Below are 19,457 nucleotides of genomic sequence, written 5' to 3'. Positions count from 1 at the left end.
GAAGTAGGCCACTCTTTCACTGTGAGGATCTTCTTTTAGTCTGTAGCCACCCCTTGCCCACTAATGACATGACCCAGGTATTCTATTTGTGGTTGATCAAGTGAACATTTATTCAACTTCACATATAGTTGATTCTGCTTCAGAAGGTCAAATACTTGCTACAAATGGGTGACATGACCTTGCAAGGATTTGCTGTAAATTAAGATGTCATCAATAGAAACAAGTACACAAACCCTAGTCAGCTCAGCCAGAATTGTGTTCATAGCACTCTGGAGGGTGGGTGGTGCATTTCTAAGCCCAAATAGCCTAAAATTCATAGTGACGTGGGTCTTGAATGTCGTTTTGTATTCATTTGCTTCATGTAATCTTATCTGATGGTAATCAGCTCTCAGATCCAGCTTAGTAAACCAAACAGCACAAGATAACTCATCCAACAATTCTTTAACTACATGCATTGGGTATTTTATTAGATGAATCCATCTTATTTCCCTATTTCTCTGTTTTGGTAGCAGGAGAAGTAGTTTGTTAAGCCCGGACTTCAAAGTAGTCTCCCCCGTTGACCTTCTTTTTTAGATAGAACCCTCAAGGCATGGAAAGGACTCCCAAACTTGCTCCAAAATACTATACCATACAAAGCCGCCCCCTTGTGATATGATCAGAAGAAAAGGGGCCAGGCTGCCGTCTTTTCTTTTATGCACCAAGCCTTCTTGTAAAATTGGGTGTATAGCTTAGTTGGTAGAGCATTGGGCTTTTTACCTAATTGTCGTAGGTTCAAGTTCTGCTATACCCAAAACAAAAAAACCACTCTTGTATTCGTAAGGATGCATAGTAGCCTTCAAAGAGCACTCTTTGGCCTTGAGAAAAGCCCCTTTCTCATCAACATCTCGACTTCACTCGTTGTTTGAGGTAATTATAAAGGAGATCAGACTGGCTCGGTCATTGATTGGCCGACCTTCTCCTTATTCATTGGATAGGGCGTGGGGGAAAGTCAAGTCAAGCACTAGTTAGTTGGGGTGGGACGCACCAAAGCAGCGTTCGTTGCACTAGTGCCTTATCTTTTGAAGCTAAACAGATGCTCGAAAGACGGAGTACGTCCGAAGTCGTTGACTGCCTTTTTGTAGTGCGCAAGTCAGAGTGAACTTCTTCTTCTGTTCTGCGAATCTACTAACGAGAACTGCCATACAGTCCTATCTTTTTTTAAGAAAGATCGTAGATGAACGTTTCGTTTCGTTTCGTTGCCTAAGTAGTTGGGCAATTCATTCCAAGGTAAACAAAGAGGTATTTCCTTTTCTCGTTCAGTCCTTCTCTCCTTCCAGCCCAGTAGGCCTATTCATGCTTTTTTGCTATCCATCTTGATCAAATAGAAGAAGGGGAAATTCAGACTAGGCAAAACACCTCAAAAAGTGAAAAAAAGATAAAAACAACTTTCTTATTGTCGAGTAGTAAACCATAGTTCTCATCCTAGGAAACCATATCGATCATCGGTTCAGAGCTTGCAACTATGAAGCTCTTTTCTAGAGCGAGTCAACAATTCGTGGATGCATGGTTTGGATGAAGCTATGTACCCGGGTAGAGATGATTTGTCTCAAAGATGTTCCGCTCATCCAAGAATCTGAAACTTCATCTACATAAACTCATAAATATCCATTTCCTTTCTTTTCTTGACTTAAAAAGGTAATCAATCCTTTCTTTTCATCTTTTATCAAGTCTTCCTCTTCCTGATTGAGTCAATCAGGGATAGAAATTTGGATCAACTATGAAGTGAATGAACTCTGTCCTAGGCATTTCCAATAAGTTCAGTGAAGTGAGGGTGAAGCCTTTTTTGAGAGGAAAAATACACTCCAAATGATATTCCATAATGGAAGGACTGAGTGGAAGATTTACTGGAAGAAAGAAATACAATACTTTTCTAGTCGCAGGTAGGGCTGCCTATCTAGTTTCGTGCTTCGGGCATACCAGATTCAATAGGCTAGGTTATAGCTGACAGATTTCTTTAAGAACTAGCCGCCTATAAGCCTCGCTAGTAGTATTCCTGCCAAGTGCCGGAGTAGTGACTCACAAGGTAAGTTCTCCTCGATGCATTTCCAACACTCTCGTTTTCTACGTACACTTTTGATTCCTTAGTAGGTAGGGACAACGTTCGAGATCTCATCCGACCGTCTATTTCTCACTGATTGGGAGATTGGATTGGAATGCAAGGGGAACTGATTGGATGTCATGGAACGAATGGGGCAGTACGTTGGCTACCCACTGCTAGCCTAGCGGAGATTTCTCTATTTGTTGAAAGTGGAAAGGAGTCATATTTGAATCGAAAAGTTGGGCTCGTTCACTCACACCTTTCTTTGATTATCGATGACTTGGCTTCTTGCTCAAGTAAGCACCTGGCATACCAGTTCATTATCCTTGGGGCTCGGCTTGCTCCTTCCTATCTACGTTATTCTTTCTTTGTTACTCTCGTAATGACGTTCTGAAAGAAATCAAGGTTACCAGGTCACATCTCTGATTCTTCTTCCTTATAGAACATTCCCGCAAGAAATCAGTGGAAGTGGGTTCGACCCTGCAACTCATCAAATCTGCCTTCTTTTCTGTTCTACGCTATACATGTTCTCAAGTTATGAGAAAGAATGGATTTGAATGCAATTTTGAATTAACAAAATAAATGAATGAAGAATATTTTTTTTAACTCTTATCTGATAAGCAATCAAAGCATTTGAACTGCTCAATGAATAATAAAGAAAGAGCTCAGGTAAAAAAGTATATGTGTTACTAATAGTAAACCAATGTTATTTTGAGTTTGCTTTCAGCTGAACATGTTATAACTACAAGTGAGGTGAGGCTTGATTAGGTGGCTTTGCAAGAACTAGGGAGGAGCACAAGTTATGTACTTTAGGATAAACATATGAATTTAGAAGATCAAATTTTCCAACTGGACATAAACAAAAGCAACCATAATATTTTCTCTATGGTCAAGTAATTTCATCGATAACCGCTAAATGATTAAGTAGCGATGTATGCAAAGCTAGACAACGAACATTTCATAATACACTCATTCTGCATATCTTTAGGATAAAAGAAAAAACTGTGAAAAAATCCGTTTTCGTAAATCAAAAGATCAAGAAATCTATTTTGTATGGTTCTTATTTCGTTGAAAACGTTTCCATGAGACTTTCTTTCATTGAAGAATTCCATGACTTGTTCTAGGTGATATGAGGTTGAACAGGCTTTAGAAAAAATGCAAAGAAGGGTACATGAGGGTGGAATAGAAATAAAAAAGATGACCCGTTCTTTCTTCCTAAGCATGACCGATAAATATTCATTCTTTATACGTTTGGTTGGGTTTCAGATGTATACCATTTATTATATGAAACCAAAAAGAACAAATGACAAGAAAGTTGTATATAGATGGAGGAATAAATTATGATGTGGAAAACAAGGCAGGGGTTCAAATCCTATCATCCCTACCTATTACTTCTCCTATGGGCAGTAACGAGCGATCAATTGAGATTGATTCAAATTGGACAAAATTCAGAGTTTCATTTTTCTATATGCATGCGGTACAAAAATCATCCTTTTCTTTACCGCTTTATCTCCCGAAAAGCGCTCTTAGTTCAGTTCGGTAGAACGTATGTCTCCAAAACCCAATGTTGTAGGTTCAAATCCTACAGAGTGTGATTCTGTTCTTGTTATGTCGAATCCAAAAAAAAGAACTTTCTTAGTCGAATCCAAAAAAATGAGACAGTAATGAGGTGCATATCGTCATCGTAATAAAAAGATAGATCTGCAAGCATTCTTTATGGGAGTCGGGGGTTTCTGATTTGAAATTGCTGGAAAAGGACCTCTGTGATCGGTTGATCATTAGTCATTTTTTAAGGTAAGTAGGCAGGGGTGTCTTGATCGAAACTGAACTTCAATTCCACCCAGCTCAGATTCTATGCAGCAGTGGGGAAGACCTGTTTACACTTTTATTGAGAATTCCATTTATTCCTGCTGCGCCCCAATTATTTCCAAGCAGTTGAAAATTGATATGAGATCTTGAACGCAGGGGGCTCCTATGTTCTGGGCTGAGGCATTGATGCGGGCTATTAGAATAAGGTGGTAAGGTCCAGTCATCTTCAAACCCCACATATGCCCTCTTTGATCTAGTAAGGGGAATGAAAGAAACAGGAATGTTGCACAGTAAAGTGTCAGCACTCATCCCCAAACTCCATAGGCCCCGCAATAGAAAGAGTTTACTTCGGTGCCGGAGAGCCGAAACCGCTAACCGAAACAAGACATATTCACTTTGACCACAGCCACCCGCACTTGCCTACCCGACTAGCTATTTTAGCTATTCTCCCTTCAACCTTCCTCTAACCTAAAATAGTCGTACCGCTCCCCCTTTAGAGATGGATTTATTTATTCTCTAAGCTAGCTAAACGCCCGAAACATAATAAGCTAAGCCTCCGTCGATTTAGCCAAAGCATGTCTGGAGAAAATAATGGGAGTCGGTGTCCCTTAAACGCCTTGTTTCCTCTTCTTTACGTTGGCTTCTTCTTAAATGAAGGAATTACTCTGCTGCGCTTATGCTTTCAAACCCGAAAACAGTGGTTATTACGACACCAGGTGAAATAGCTGCTTTTTCTTCTCTTCCTCCCCTCGACCTATTGAAGTTGCGCTTACCCGCAGCCCTAAGCCCTGTAGTTCCTTTGCTTACCGCCTAATCTTAATCTATTCCCCTGGATCCAAGGGAAGAAATGGCACCAACCGATACAATGTCAGCTAGTTCCAGGGAAGCTGCTTCAATGGAAGTTGGATTGCCTAGTTGCTTTTGAGTTCGATTTGAACTAGTTTCTAAGCTTTTTTTCATCCATGCCTATAAGTATAATTATCTTTTCCAATCCGAGTGTTCCATCGGACTTGCTCCATTTGCTTCTGGGGTCCATTTGCTTCTAGGGATAGATAGGGCTGGAGTCGTCAGTGCTATAATGAAATGTGAATGAGAGCATAGATTGATTATCTCACTGCATGTACGTATAGTAACCAGTTAATAATACTAAGGGTCCCGAATACTAATCTCGACATGAGAGGAACGTGTCCTCTCGGCCTTGATATATACTAACTGTCGGTGTTCTGGGAACGGGAGTCCCCAGACTTGCCTGCCTATGGCCCATGGCATGGCTCCACCAGTGGCCCTGTACGACCCACCTTCACCAGCAAACACTCAGGACCCTCGCGAGGGGCCAAGCCTCGCAAGGCGAATGACACAAGACCTCCTCAGGGGCAGCCTCCCTAGGCTGGTTCACGAGGAGCGGAGAGATCAAGGCAAGGGTCACCTTATGAGGTTCCCATGACGTGAGCCATGACAACCAAGGTCAGGCTGGCGCCAGGCGGGCGCCAGTGGGCGCAGAGTACCCGTTTCCTCTTTGGTGCTAAAGGAGCAAGCGCAGGCGAGGAGTCCCGAGGCCTCAGGCAAAGGTTTCCATATCGGTGCAACAAGACCAAGACCAGCAGGACGGCAGGACGGAGGTCATCGTGGAGCCCACGACGGCATCACCACCAGACCGTTTGGCAGGCGAAGACCACCTTTTGTCAGGATAGCTTGTACTGGCTGTTCCCCTTCAAATTGGCCGTTGTGGGATTCCTTCCCGCGTAACATTTGGAAAGAGGACCAGGGCCTCTATAAATAGGACTAGCCACCACCATAGGAGGACGACGAATGATTCGGATCACCCTCACATGCACAAGCTCACCGAGCACAAGAACACCTCCCCTCAAGAGGCTGCTCTTCCCTTGTACTTGTTCATCCTCAGCCTACAAGGAAATCCACCACACCACACTGGAGTAGGGTATTACACCACATCGGTGGCCCGAACCAGTATAAAATCTCGTGTCCCTTGTTCTTCGGGTTCGACATGCTGAGCTTTGAGATCGAGGTGAGCGAGCGAGCTAGGGTGAGGGAGAGATCTTTGTGCACACCCCAGAGTTCGAACCTTAAGGGTTTTGCCAGAACCCGTAATCCGACACTAACAAATATGGTTTTTTCACTCAGACATGACAGGTGAGAAATGCCAGTATCGAAGTAAAGTAAACCATATGAATAGCTAACCATTCACTGCCTTCGCCCGGTAAGAAAGTGAAAGCTGGCTGGCATGCTTCTTGCTTTCTTTCCATCCCTAGCACACAACTTAGTAGATAGTAGGCACACAACTCCGCTAAGAGCTCGATATGGTTCATTTCAGTACTCATTCACTCGGTATGGTTCACCACATGCCTGTGATCTCTCTCAAGCTAGGTTTGGTCTCGGTATCAGAGAAGTCCGTCATTTAAGTGGTAAGTGGGCGTACGGCCTATGTATTTCTTATCAGTGGGATTTATTACCTTGAATTCGATTAATGCGGTTCTAGCTCGTTTTAAAGAGCTTATAGAGCTAGTTTTTCTTGACCCCTCTTGACGTTGCTGGTCATCCCAACTCGTATTAGCTATCGAAAACCGTACTTACTTGACATTCCCGCATGCCATAAGTCATCCCTACAGAAAGCACCACAGGCACAGTAACTAGAAGATGGTCTTTTCTCACTCTCCATGTAGTCAAGACATAGGGAGTATTATGACCTGTTTCACTAACATCATCATTTTCTCTCGTACTTCGCCCGCCATCCATCCTAACTGCTCTTACCGCTTCTTCTTCTTATTCACTGGCTTCTTCTTATCTGCTTTCTTCTTCTTTGTCTGATGAGATTCTCTCTTCGTATAATCTTTGATCTTCTTATCATCATCAGATTTATAATCCTTTAGATTGCATTTTTTTCGTTAGATTATTCATTTTGCCTAATATGCCGATTATGACTTTATGGGCAGTAGGATGGATACTATCAATAGAATCGTCTCCTATATGAGGAGGTTTAGTTCCTATCCACGTTCTATCCTCATCGTATACTAATTCTCGCTTCGTACTATTTCCTGTCCCAACTACGTACGTATTGATTTTTTTCTCTACACATAAATTTATAAAATCACGATGAAAGTCAGCTGAACATGAAAATTGTTCTTTTAATGTTGGGTCTGCTAGATGGTTTATGTAAGAATCTTTAGTTATTACCTTTCTAACTGGTCCTTTACGCTTCATGATTATTTCTTTATTATCTTCATGTAATACATGTATGGAGTATGACTTGGGAGCCAAAAAGATTCCCTCTTTTACATAGTGCTCCTTCTTAACTTTCCTATTTTGCTAGGTGATACCATTTCTTCTGGAAGTTCGTTCGGAACAACAATAGAGTCTTTGTCCGTATAATAGCAATCATCCCTTTTAATAAAAGGGTATACCACTATCCTGGCATAAGCAGCAATAGCAGCTGAGAGCTGAACTGTTGTATTAGCTGGCTGCTTTGTTGTCTCCTCCATTTCCTTAAACAAATCATCACTCAATTTGTTTTTATAGGTTACTAGGTACAGATCATCATCTAGATGAGTTGAATCCATAAATCCATCCTGAGAAAAGGCCATTTCCCTCCGTCTTCCTTTGGGCAACGAAGAGTGCATTCTCCATCCAGTATTTGTTTGATGGTTCTCTATGCTTTCTTTCGACCGGAAAGCTAAGCTATTATTAGTGCTCTTACTTCAAGAATAAAAAAACTATCTATTAAGAGCCCAACAACCGAACAACACAGTTATGCTTCAAGAGATGTAAGAATCAATTATCAATTATGCTTTCTTTCGACTGGAAAGCTAAGCTATTCTCAGTGTTCTTACTTCAAGGACAAACCTGTTGTGAGCTTTCCCAACCAAGGCCCTTGATCCAATGTGGGAGCCGCACATGCCCTTGTGTATCTCTGCCAGCAATTCCTTTCCTTCTTCCTGCCAAATGCACTTCAATTTCACACCATTGGGCCTTCCTCTGTACAGCGTGTCGTCAACGAACTGATACATACTGGCTCTCCGGGCTACTCTTTTAGCTTCTTCTTGCTCTTCGAGAAGTTCTCTAGTTTGGATGAAATGGACTATGTGTCGCACCCAAGTTGGAGCCTAAGGCTCGGAAACAAGGACTAGCGGCACCTCCTCATTCGTGGGAGCGCATCCCTCGACCGGAGGGACCGGTGGTCTGGCGGGAGGGTGCAACTTAGCAATCGAAGGGGAATTGTTCCTGTCAAGCTCCCTCCCGGGGGCCTTGGGAGGCTCTGTCGGGAGAGGCTTGTCGGGGTCCAGTTTCCTCCTCTTTCTGACCATTGTTGCCGGGGATATGGAGAGCTGAGTCAGATGGAGAACAAAGGTCCCTGGTTCCACTGGATTTTTTGCGCAGTGCACTTTGACAGATGATCAGCAATGTTGTTTTCTGCACGGGGTACGTGCTCTGTTTGCAATCCCTCAAAGCGCTCCTCCAACTTTTTCACTTCCTCAACGTATGCCTCTATTAATGGGCTTTGGTAATCCTTGTTTACTTGTCTCACCACAAGTTGCGAGTGTCCTCGGATGATCAGCGTCTTAATTACCAGTTCTGTCGCAATCCTAAGCCCGGCAAGGATCCCCTCGTACTCTACAGTATTGTTGGTAGCCTTCTCCCGGGGAAATGCATTTGGACGACGTACTTAAGGTGTTCCTAGTGGGAACAGTGAGAAGTACGCCAGCCCCTGCACCTTTTTGGGAGAAGGCGCCATCGAAATACATAATCCATTCTTGGGGCGCCTCCTTGCCGGGGATAACTGTCACCAACACTTCTTCATCAGGGGTTGGCGTCCATTCTGCAATAACTTCTGCCAGTGCTCTGCTCTGAATAGTTGATGTGCTCTCAAACTTCAGACCAAAACTGGATTACTCCAAGGCCCACTCCACTATCCTGCCGGTGGCCTCAGGGTTTCTAAGTATGCGTCGCAAAGGAAAGAAGGTGACAACCGTGATCTCGTGAGCTTGGAAGTAGTGGCGTAGTTTCCTTGAGGCCATGATGAGACCAAAAATCAACTTTTGCACGGCAGAGTACCTTGACCTAGCCCCCTGCAATAGGGAGCTAATGAAGTACACTGGGCGCTGCACCACCTTCTTCCTTGCTGCAACCTTGGGACTGTCTCCGCTGCCTTGCTCACCATTGTCTTGAACTGCATCTGACCTTGTCGGGATGTATTCGCTTTCCTCTCCAGGGGGGACAATGGTTGTGGCTGCCGCTTCATCCACTTCTTGCTGTGCTACTAGTGCTGCACTAACCACTTGATTAGTTGCCGCTAAGTATGGCAGCAATGGCTCTTGTGGTTTGGGAGCGACCAAAGTAGGCACCGAGGAAAGATTGGTCTTCAAATCTTGTAACCCAGCATCCGCCTCTGGGGTCCACTCCAGAGGTCCTCCCTTCTTCAAGATTATAAAGAATGGCAAGGCACGCTAGGCAGACTTGGAAATGAACCTGCTAAGCGCGGCAACACATCCAGTCAAACGCCTCACGTCCTTAACTGTCTTGGGTGCTTGAATGTGCTCGATAGCCTTGAACTTGTCAGGTTTGTCCTCTATCCCCCATTGGGACACAAAGAAGCCAAGTAGCTTGCCGGAGGGAACGCCAAACAGACACTTCTCCGAGTTCAGCTTCAAGTTGATCTTGCGCAGATTAGCAAAGGTTTCTTCCAAATCCTGGATGAGGGTTGATTTGTCCTTGGTGTAGACCACAATACCATCCATGTAAGCTTCAATGTTTCTGTGCAGCTGGGACTCAAAGCCAATCTGGACAGCCCTTGCAAAAGTGGACCGGGTGCTCTTCAACCCGAAGGGCATTCGTACGAAGCAGTACGTGCCACATGGGGTTATGAACGTGATCTTCTCCTCATCTTCCTTGGACATAGAGATCTAATGGTATCCAAAGTATGCATCCAGAAAAGAGATCAAATCACACCCGAAGGTTGAATCTGCAATCTGACCGAAGCGCGGCAAGGGAAATGGGTCCTTCGGGCATGCCTTGTTCAGATCCGTAAAATCTATGCAAAGCCTCCATTTCCCATTAGCCTTGCGTACTACCAGAGGATTTGCTAACCATGTTGGATGCAGTACTCCTCTAACCAGACCAGCTGCCTCAAGTTTTTTGATCTCCTTGGCAATGAACTGTTGCCGCTCCAAAGCTTGCTTCTGGACCTTCTGCTTGACGGGTGTGCTCGGTTTCCTCCCCGGAGGGGACACTCTCTGGGGCTGCCGCTTCTTCCACTTCCCGCTGCACCACAAATGCCGCACTAACCACTTGATTGGTTGCCGCCAGGCATAGCAGCAACGGTTCTTTTGGTTTAGGAGCAACCAAAGTGGGCACAAAGGACAAGTAGGACTTTAAATCTTGCAGTGCAGTGTCTACCTCTGGAGTCCACTCCGCAGGTCCTGCGTTCTTCAAGATTTTGAAGAACGGCAAGGCGCGCTCGGCAGACTTGGAAATGAACCTGCTAAGCGCGGCAACACATCCAGTCAAACGCCTCACATCCTTAACTGTCTTAGGTGCCTGAATCTGCTCAGTAGCCTTGATCTTATCGGGGTTGGCCTCTATCCCGCGATGGGATACATAGACACCAAGTAGCTTGCCAGAAGGAACGCCAAACACACACTTCTCCGGGTTCAGCTTCAAGTTGATCTTGCGCAAATTAGCAAACATATCTTCTAAGTCCTGAATGAGGGTTGATTTGTCCTTGGTTTTGACCACAATATTATCCATGTAAGCTTCAATGTTTCTGTGCAATTGTGACTCAAAACCAATATGGACCGCCCTTGCAAAAGTGGATCCGGTGCTCTTCAACCCGAAAGGCATTCACACGAAGCAGTATGTGCCACACGGGGTGCTGAACGAGGTCTTCTCTTCGTCTTCCTTGGACATAGAGATCTAATGGTATCCAAAGTATGCATCCAGAAAAGAGATCAAATCACACCCGTAGGTTGAATCCACAATCTGATCGAAGCGCGACAAGGGAAATCGGTCCTTCGGGCATGCCTTGTTCAGATCCGTAAAATCTATGCACAGCCTCCATTTCCCATTAGCCTTGCGTACCACGACGGGATTTGCTAACCATGTTGGATGCAGTACTCCTCTGACCAGACCAGCTGCCTCAAGTTTCTTCATCTCCTCAACAATGAACTATTGCTGCTCCAAGGCTTGCTTTTGGACCTTCTGCTTGACAGGTCGAGCATGTGGGCAGATAGCAAGGTGGTGCTCGATTACCTCCCTGGGAACACCGAGGATGTTAGATGGTTGACGGGCAAACACATCAATATTCGCCCGTAGGAAGGCAATGAGCGCGCTTTCCTATTTCCCATCGAGGGTGGCGCTGATAGTAAAGGTACCATGAGCGCCAGCCAGCCCTGCCGGGACCTTTTTCACAGCGCGTGCAGCAGCCTTGGATCTCTTGCTATTGGAACTCTCCAGCAAGTCATCAAAAGGCACAGCGTACTCTGAACAGGTACGCTTCCTAGATTCCTTGCAGGCATCCTTGTTTTCTCTCTTCTTTGTCTTGCTTTCCTTGGCGGGAAAACTGGCTTCAGCTGCCTCTGCCGCGGCTGCTTCCCGGTACATCTTGTCCACACAAATGATTGCATCCTTCTCGTCTGATGGAATGGAAATGACGCCTATCGGCCCTGGCATCTTCAAGGTATTGTAAGCATAGTGGGATGTAGCCATGAATTTGGCCAGGGCTAGGCGACCAAGGATTCCATTGTACAGCAGGGGGAGGTCAACCACATCAAATACGATCTTCTCAGTCCTGTAGTTTAACTCCCCCCCCCCAAACGTTACCGATAGCGTCATCTTACCTATCTATGCGATCCTATCCGAGAGGAACTCGAAGGTCCCACCAAGGATAGAGCCGAATATTGAAGTCGCTTTTGCAAGGTGGATATCATTACATCGTACCATTAGATAATAGTTGGGATACATGCAAAGGTAAACAAATGCCACAAGAATACATCAAACATCATACATGAGAACAACATCCAACTACGGATGAAACACAAACAGAAACTCAAACGACATCCACCCTGCTAGCCCAGGCTGCCAACCAGGAACCTATCCCCTAAACGAAGAAGAAGAAGTAGAAGAACTCCAAAACAAGGAAACATCGCTCTCACGTCCGATCATCGCATTACTTGTACCTACAACTGTTGTTGTAGCAATCTGTGAGCCACGAGGACTCAGCAACCCCATTACCATGGGTATCAAGACTAGCAAAGCTTAATGGGTATGGAATGGATAAGTGGTGAGGTTGCAGGAAGCGACTAAGCATTATATGGTGGCTAACCTACGAGTAGAAGAATAAGATGAGAAACTACGCAAATGGTTGCAAACTAGTAATGATCAATAAGTGATCCTGAACTACTTATATTCAAACATAACCCCACCGTGTTCTCTTCTCGAACTCACTCGGGTAGAAAATAGGATGGGTAAAAAAGAGATGAAGAGAGAAGATGAACAAGGTCGAGAACACTCGGGTAGAAAAGCGGAACGGAGATTATGACGAGAATCAAAGTTCAAGGAACAAGATAGACTCTAAACCACTTCGGTTTGAACAAGATAGAAAAGGAATAAGAACAAAAGAATTTGGATAGCGTACGAGTAGAAAAGGAAAGCAGAGATTGGCAAGAAAAATGACTTCAAAAGAGGACTTGACACTCCGGTAAACAAAAGGATGATGAGATAGAATTGAAGGATGAAAAGGATAAGATTAAAGCCTTGTAGTAATTTAGATGGAGGTTCCGACAAGATGGCCAAGGAAAACTTGGAACTCCGGAAAAGAAAAGACGAACAACTTAGAACCAAGAAATTATTCATCATGAACAATCTCTGAAGGAAGGAATTACTTGACCATGATGAAATAAGAATAAAAATTACGTTATGCTTATCCTCATCAACTTTAATTAATGACAAGCGGATTTGGCATGCAACTTATTCCTCTTGAAAAGGATTGAGGAGAGATATAGTGCAACTTCGGAAGGTCTTCAACGAGCCACCGTAAGAAATGAAAACGAACGAAGAAAAGAGAATGAATCGCCGGGAAGAATTAAAAGAACAAATATACTTGCGGGGATTTAGATACAAGAGAATGAAGAGATCATGAGCTGATTAAAGAGAACTTGAATGAAGCACTGGAAGAATTTGAGAACGCGAAAAGAATGTCATGAATGAAGAACTCTTCTGAAGTGACGGCCTCCGGAGAATCAAAATGGAAAGAATTCGTGAAATATTGCGGATGAGTATGAAATAATTCTCATAATCAAAAACAATTATGAGGATGGCATAAAGCTAGAACCATGAATCTTCACGTGAACGGACAAGATTTAAGAGAAAATCTTCTTCGGTCTTCAAAGCTGAGAATGACAACGAGAAAACCATGAAGAAATTTTGAGATACTCCGGAAGAAAGAAAATAGGAAGGGTTGAACCGAACATGAAAAGAATTTTGAAACGATCTTGGAGAAGCCATATGACTGATGAAATCCATTCTTACGTCACACTTTGAAAAGAATTGAGAATAACTCCGGAATAATTAGAAGAGTCAGGTAAGATCCTAGAAAAAGACCTGTGGGTTAGGGCCCACTGAAAAGAAGCACCGTTTTGAATGATCGGTTGAGAGAGCGATGATGCGCCAGAACGATTGAAGGACTTAAATGTGGTGACAACCTCAGATTAATTTGAACGCAAACACGAAACTTCTGAGATGTCTTCATCACTCTGGAACAATTAAATGGCGAGAGGCGAACGAGCAAAGGGAAACATTTGAGCTAAGGAAAGGAATATGATCAACCTAAATAACTTGAATTGAGTCCACCGGAAAGAAAATGAGATAAACAATGATGAACTAGACGAGAATTCACCAGTTGAGATAATTGAGGAGGAAGTGAAGAGGCTTCGCACGAATGAAATGGTTGTTTGATTAAAGGGTTCAGACTCTATGAAGAAAAAGGGTGGGCGGGTGGGAAATACAAAGTAAGCTTGGGGCGGAAGGAATGGACACCGTTTGAGAAGAACTGAGGATTGAACTTGAAAAGGATCGAACTCCATTGGGGAAACTGAGAATCGATGCTGCAAAAGTTGAAGAGGATGGAATAACTCGAAGAGAAGTGCACCGGTTGAACAAAGGATGGACAACGAATGAAAACACCTGCGTGACCCTAAAGAAAAATTTCAATGGGAAGAGTAGAAGAATCAAAACACCTACGTCAAGATTCCTCACCAAAGCGACGAAGGGACTGAGGAGTAAAAAGAATTCCTACTCTCCGATATAACTAGACTCCAAAAATGGTTTTCTTCTAGACTCGACAACGACCAGACTACGATCAATCAAGGGGGCTCCTATGGTTGGTTCTTCTTTGATACCAACTTGTGACGCGCAATATGCGATCCTATCCGAGAGGAACTCGAAGGTCCCACCTAGGATAGAGCCGCATATTGAAGTCGCTTTTGCAAGGTGGATATCATTACATCGTACCACTACATAATAGTTGGGATACATACAAAGGTATACAAATGCCACAAGAATACATCAAACATCATACATGAGAACAACATTCGACTACGGATGAAAGACAAACAGAAACTCAAACAACATCCCCCCTACTAGCCCAGGATGCCAACCAGGAACCTATCCCCTGAACGAAGAAGAAGCAGAAGAACTCCGAAACAAGCAAACGTCGCTCTCATGTCAGATCATCACATTACCTGTACCTGCAAATGTTGTTGTAGTGGTGGACACTTCGGTGAGAAGGTGTACGAGAAGCGCGGCAAAGCTGGATGGTTTTAAACCAGTCATCTTTGAGCAACTTTCACTTCAGCCTGCCAAAAGACGCCCTCGTTCCAAGCCCATTCAAGAGAAGGCCCGGCCCAATTATGAAGATGCTGCTGGCATGGACAAGTCTAAAGATACGGGCAATAACAAGTCTGAAGATGTTCCTCCACAGTCGCCTATCTTGGTGTTGCAAGCAATCGGAGCTGAGCTGGAAATTGACCCCAAGCTGCTTTCTCGGGAGAAGCTTATGGCTAATCCCAAGGACTCCTTCTCCTCCGATAGTGCTTAATGTTAATGTTTAAAGTTTTATCGAGGTGTAGCGAGCCTGTTAAATTTGCTTTCTTTTATGTCGTTACTGAACTTATGAAGTTTGGTCGAGACATGGCACGTTTGATTGGTTATGGCTTGGGTTGTATGGCACTGGGTGTCATACTGTTTATGCTACGCTATTATATGTCATTTTATGAATCGAATGTCAATGTGTAACTGGAAGGTTCTGTGTTGGAATGTCCGTGGATTGAACTATGAAACAAGGCAGCGTGCGGTTAGACAGAAAGTGACTGAAAGTCAGTGTGCAGTTGTATGCCTGCAGGAAACTAAGCTCTCGGATTGCCCTCGTAATTTAATTAAGAGCATTTGTCCTGCGGGGTTTGATCAGTTCATTGAATCTCCTTCAAGAGGAGCTTCTGGTGGAATTTTGACTATGTGGCGTTCAGATTTTTTCTCGGGTACTTTAATAGAAGTTAAACCCGTTGTAATTGTGAATAGTTTTAAATCTGTGCATAATGATGATCAATGGTATCTGGTGAATGTTTATGGGCCTTGCCAGGGTGTTTTAAGAGATGAGTTTGTTAATTGGCTCTACAATCTAATAGTAGAACCTAAACAGAACTGGATGCTGTTGGGAGATTTTAATTTCATAAGATCTTTGGATAATCGTAATCTTCCTGGTGGTGATGTCAATGATATCTTCATCTTCAACGAGATCATAGGTCATTTGGGTCTGTTGGAACTGCCACTCAAGGGGAGAAGTTTTATATGGTCTAACAAGCAGGATTTCCCACTCCTTGAACAATTGGATTGCTTTTTTACCTCTGCCAGTTGGATTAGTCAGTACCCTAATACGCAAGTCACACCACTTGCTAAAACTGCCTCAGATTATGGTCCTTGTGTAGTTTCATTCTGCACCACCATCCCAAAGGCTCACATCTTCAGATTTGAATTTTTTTGGGTACATCAACTTGGCTTTATGGAGTGTGTTCAGGAGGTTTGGCAAAAACATTCCCACAAAACTCATGTGTCAGCAATTATAATGGACAAATTAAAGTCATTGAGGTGCACTTAAGAAATGGCAGAAGGGTTTGTCACATATTAAAATACTGATTGAGAAGTGCAACTGGGTGATCCTCTAGTTAGATAATTTGGAAGACTTCAGGTCCTTGTTTAGAACTGAATCCAATTTCAGGAAATTGGTGAAGATGCATCATGAACATCTTCTACATTTGCAGTTTTTATATTGGAAGAAAAGATGCACTATTAGATATATCAAAGTTGGTGAAGAAAACTCAAAATTCTTCCAAGCCATGGCAACTGAAAGATATAGAAAAAATTCAATTGCCAGTCTGCAGTTGTCTAATGGAACAGTTTCTTCAGACCATGAAATGATTGCCAAGGAATTTCTGGAGATTTTTAAGAGCAGAATGGGAACTGTCATGCCAATTTTGATGGGCAATGACATTCTCTCTCTTATTCCTCGGGTGAAGGGAATGGAAGTGCTCACAAAGCCCTTTTAAGTTAAAGAAATTGAGCATGCTATTATGGATTTGCCAACTGACCAGGCTCCGGGACCTGATGGCTTTAATGGCCTTTTTATGAAGAAGTGTTGGCGGATCATTTATAGTGATTTCATTACACTGGTGAATGAGTTCCATGCTAGAACTGCACAGTTGGAAAATCTCAATGAGGCCTTCATTACATTGATCCCTAAGAAGTTATCCCCTGAGACTATTGGAGATTTTAGACCAATTTCTTTGACAAGTGTGGGGTTGAAATTCCTCACTAAGCTGGCTTCTAACAGGTTTCAGGATGAAATCACGAAATGTGTACATAAGAGTCAATATGGCTTTATCAAGTCAAGTACAATTCAGGATTGTATTGCCTGGACCTTTGAGTACATCCATCAGTGCAACCAGTCAAAAAAGCCAATCATGTTACTCAAGCTCAATTTTGAAAAAGCATTTGATTCTATTCAGCATGAGGCAATTATAAAAATCATGGTGGCAAAGGGTTTTGATAACAAATGGATCTCATGGATTCAACAGTTGTTGTCATCTGCAACTTTCTCAATCTTACTCAATCAAGTGCAAGTGTGGTGTAAAGCAAGGTGATCCTATCTCACCATTGTTGTTTGTGATTGCTGCTGATCTGTTGCAGACTATGATTAATGATCATCTAAATCATGGCCTTCTTTCTTTGCCTCTGGCAACTCATGACCCTGACTATCAAGTGGTACAGTATGCAGATGATACTTTGCTTTTTGTGTCTGCTGATTCAGCTCAGTTGGAGGTGCTTAAAACAGTTTTGAATTCTTTCTCTTTGGCAACTGGATTGTAGATCAACTTTCACAAATCCTCAATGTACCCCATTAATGTGGAAGCCAATGTGGCCAATGCTCTTGCTGCACAATTTGGGTGTCAGTTAGGTGTAATGCCTTTCACATACTTAGGGTTGCGGGTGGGAACAACTAGGCCCAAAATTGTGGATTTACTACCTCTAGTTGACTGTATGGAAAGAAGGTTAACTACTAGCTCATGGTTTCTGCCACAAGGTAGTAGGCTGCAGTTGGTAAACTCTGTTATATCTTCATTGCCCATATATTTCCTTTGTAGTTTGTCTATACCACAGGGAATACTGAAGAACCTGGAAAGAATTCAGAGGCAATGTCTGTGGAGAAAATATGGTCAGGAGAAGGGACATTCTTTGGCTGCATGGCCTCTGGTCTGTAGGCCTAAGCTTAAGGGTGGGCTTGCTTCTAAAATTTCTCAACAAATTTTATAACAAAGTAGATGTACCTGGGGTTCATTTGATTTGGGACTCTTATTATTTTTCAGAGAGTTCCTCATGACACTACTTTGTGTGGCTCTTTTTGGTGGAGAGATATCTGCAAACTAATGGATAAATTCAGGGCTGTTACTTCAGTTACTGTTGGAAGAGGAGATTCTCTGCTTTTCTAGTCTGATTCTTGGGAGATTGATAACTCATGCATCCCTCTCCAGGACAGATTTCCCAGGCTATTTTCTTTCTGCCTACAGAAGAATTCCAATGTTATGGATGTGTTACATGCTAGTGACTTGCAGAACATATTCTCTCTACCCTTATCTGAATTGGCTTTTAGGGAGTTCAACCAGCTTTCTGACATTTTGACTGGGTTTTCCCTGGATTCTGATTGTAATGATTCTTGGGCCTGGAGACATGGGAAGAATGCTGAGTATAAAACAAAGAAGTACTATGATTTTGTTCACCAGCCAATGACTGCGAACCCTATTCTGAGTTGGGTCTGGAAATCTTGTTGTACAATGACAATTAAAATGTTTGCCTGGCTTGTCATTATGGACAGAGTAAACACCAAGGATATGATTCAGCGTAGGCATTGGAGAATTAATGATGGGCCTGAATGTGTACTGTGCCCCACGGGAGCTTGAGGACAGGAACCATTTATTTTTCTAATGCAACTTTAGCATGAGAGTGTGGAACTATCTCCAAATATCCTGGTCGAATAGTCAGGACATGGTGCACATTGCGCTTCATGGCAGGAAGGATTTTAATAAACCATTCTTCTCAGAAGTGGTCTTCCTTACATGGTGGAATATTTGGAAAGTCAGGAATGGCATAGCCTTTAGGCATATCAGACCTACCTTCAGGCAGTGGAGGAATGGATTTATCTATGACATCTCTCTCCTAGCACACAGGATCAAGACCAGACACAGAGAAGCTTCGATCAAATGGATTGATTTCCTGCCTCCTTGAGATGTTTCTCAAATGTAATCTTTTCTTTCTTCTTGTTAGCTCCTAGTGCTTAGTTTAGCCTAGATTGTATAGTATTTATTTTCTTTTCTGTTCCTTTCCTTGAGGAACCTTTTGTATATTCTTTTATTACTTTCAATAAAATGTTTTGGGGTGTAAACCCTGCTGTCTCCCAGGTCAAAAAAAATGTTGTTGTAGTAATCTGTGAGCCACGAGGACTCAGCAATCCAGTTACCATGGGTATCAAGACTAGCAAAGCTTAATGTTTATGGAATGGATGAGTGGTGCGGTTGCAGCAAGCGACTAAGCATTGTATGGTGGCTAACATATGAGTACAAGAGTAAGATGAGAAACTACGCAAACGGTCGCAAACTAGTAATACAAGAGTAAGATGAGAAACTACGCAAACGGTCGCAAACTAGTAATTATCAATAAGTGATCCTGAACTACTTATGTTCAAGCATAACCCCACCGTGTTCTCTTCTCGAACTCACTCGAAAAGAGACGGTCACGGTTACACACGTGGTTGGTGTATTTTATTTCAAGTCTTGTGTCAAGTTCTCTACAACCAAATATTAAAAATTCCCATCGGCCATATAGCCGCGGGCACGGTTTCGAAAGTTTAAACTCTGAAGGGGTGTCCCAACATAGCCCATGACAAGCTCAGGATCCGCGGAGACAATCCTCCATCTCGGAACACCTGATCAAACTCGGGATCCCGATGCACAAGACA

General features: G+C 43.2%; 1 non-coding gene across 1 annotated transcript; it reads left to right on the top strand.

Moving 5' to 3' along the window:
• Positions 1 to 717: 717 nt before the first annotated feature.
• On the top strand, positions 718 to 790 carry TRNAK-UUU (transfer RNA lysine (anticodon UUU)). The gene has a single exon. It is a non-coding gene; the product is annotated as a tRNA-Lys (tRNA).
• The last annotated feature ends 18,667 nt before the right edge of the window (positions 791 to 19,457 follow it).

Source organism: Aegilops tauschii, chromosome 7 (assembly GCF_002575655.3).
Source record: "Aegilops tauschii subsp. strangulata cultivar AL8/78 chromosome 7, Aet v6.0, whole genome shotgun sequence".
Taxonomy (NCBI): Eukaryota; Viridiplantae; Streptophyta; class Magnoliopsida; order Poales; family Poaceae; genus Aegilops; species Aegilops tauschii.
The sequence above is the reverse complement of the archived record's forward strand: the minus strand, read 5'-3'. Positions and strand labels throughout refer to the sequence as shown.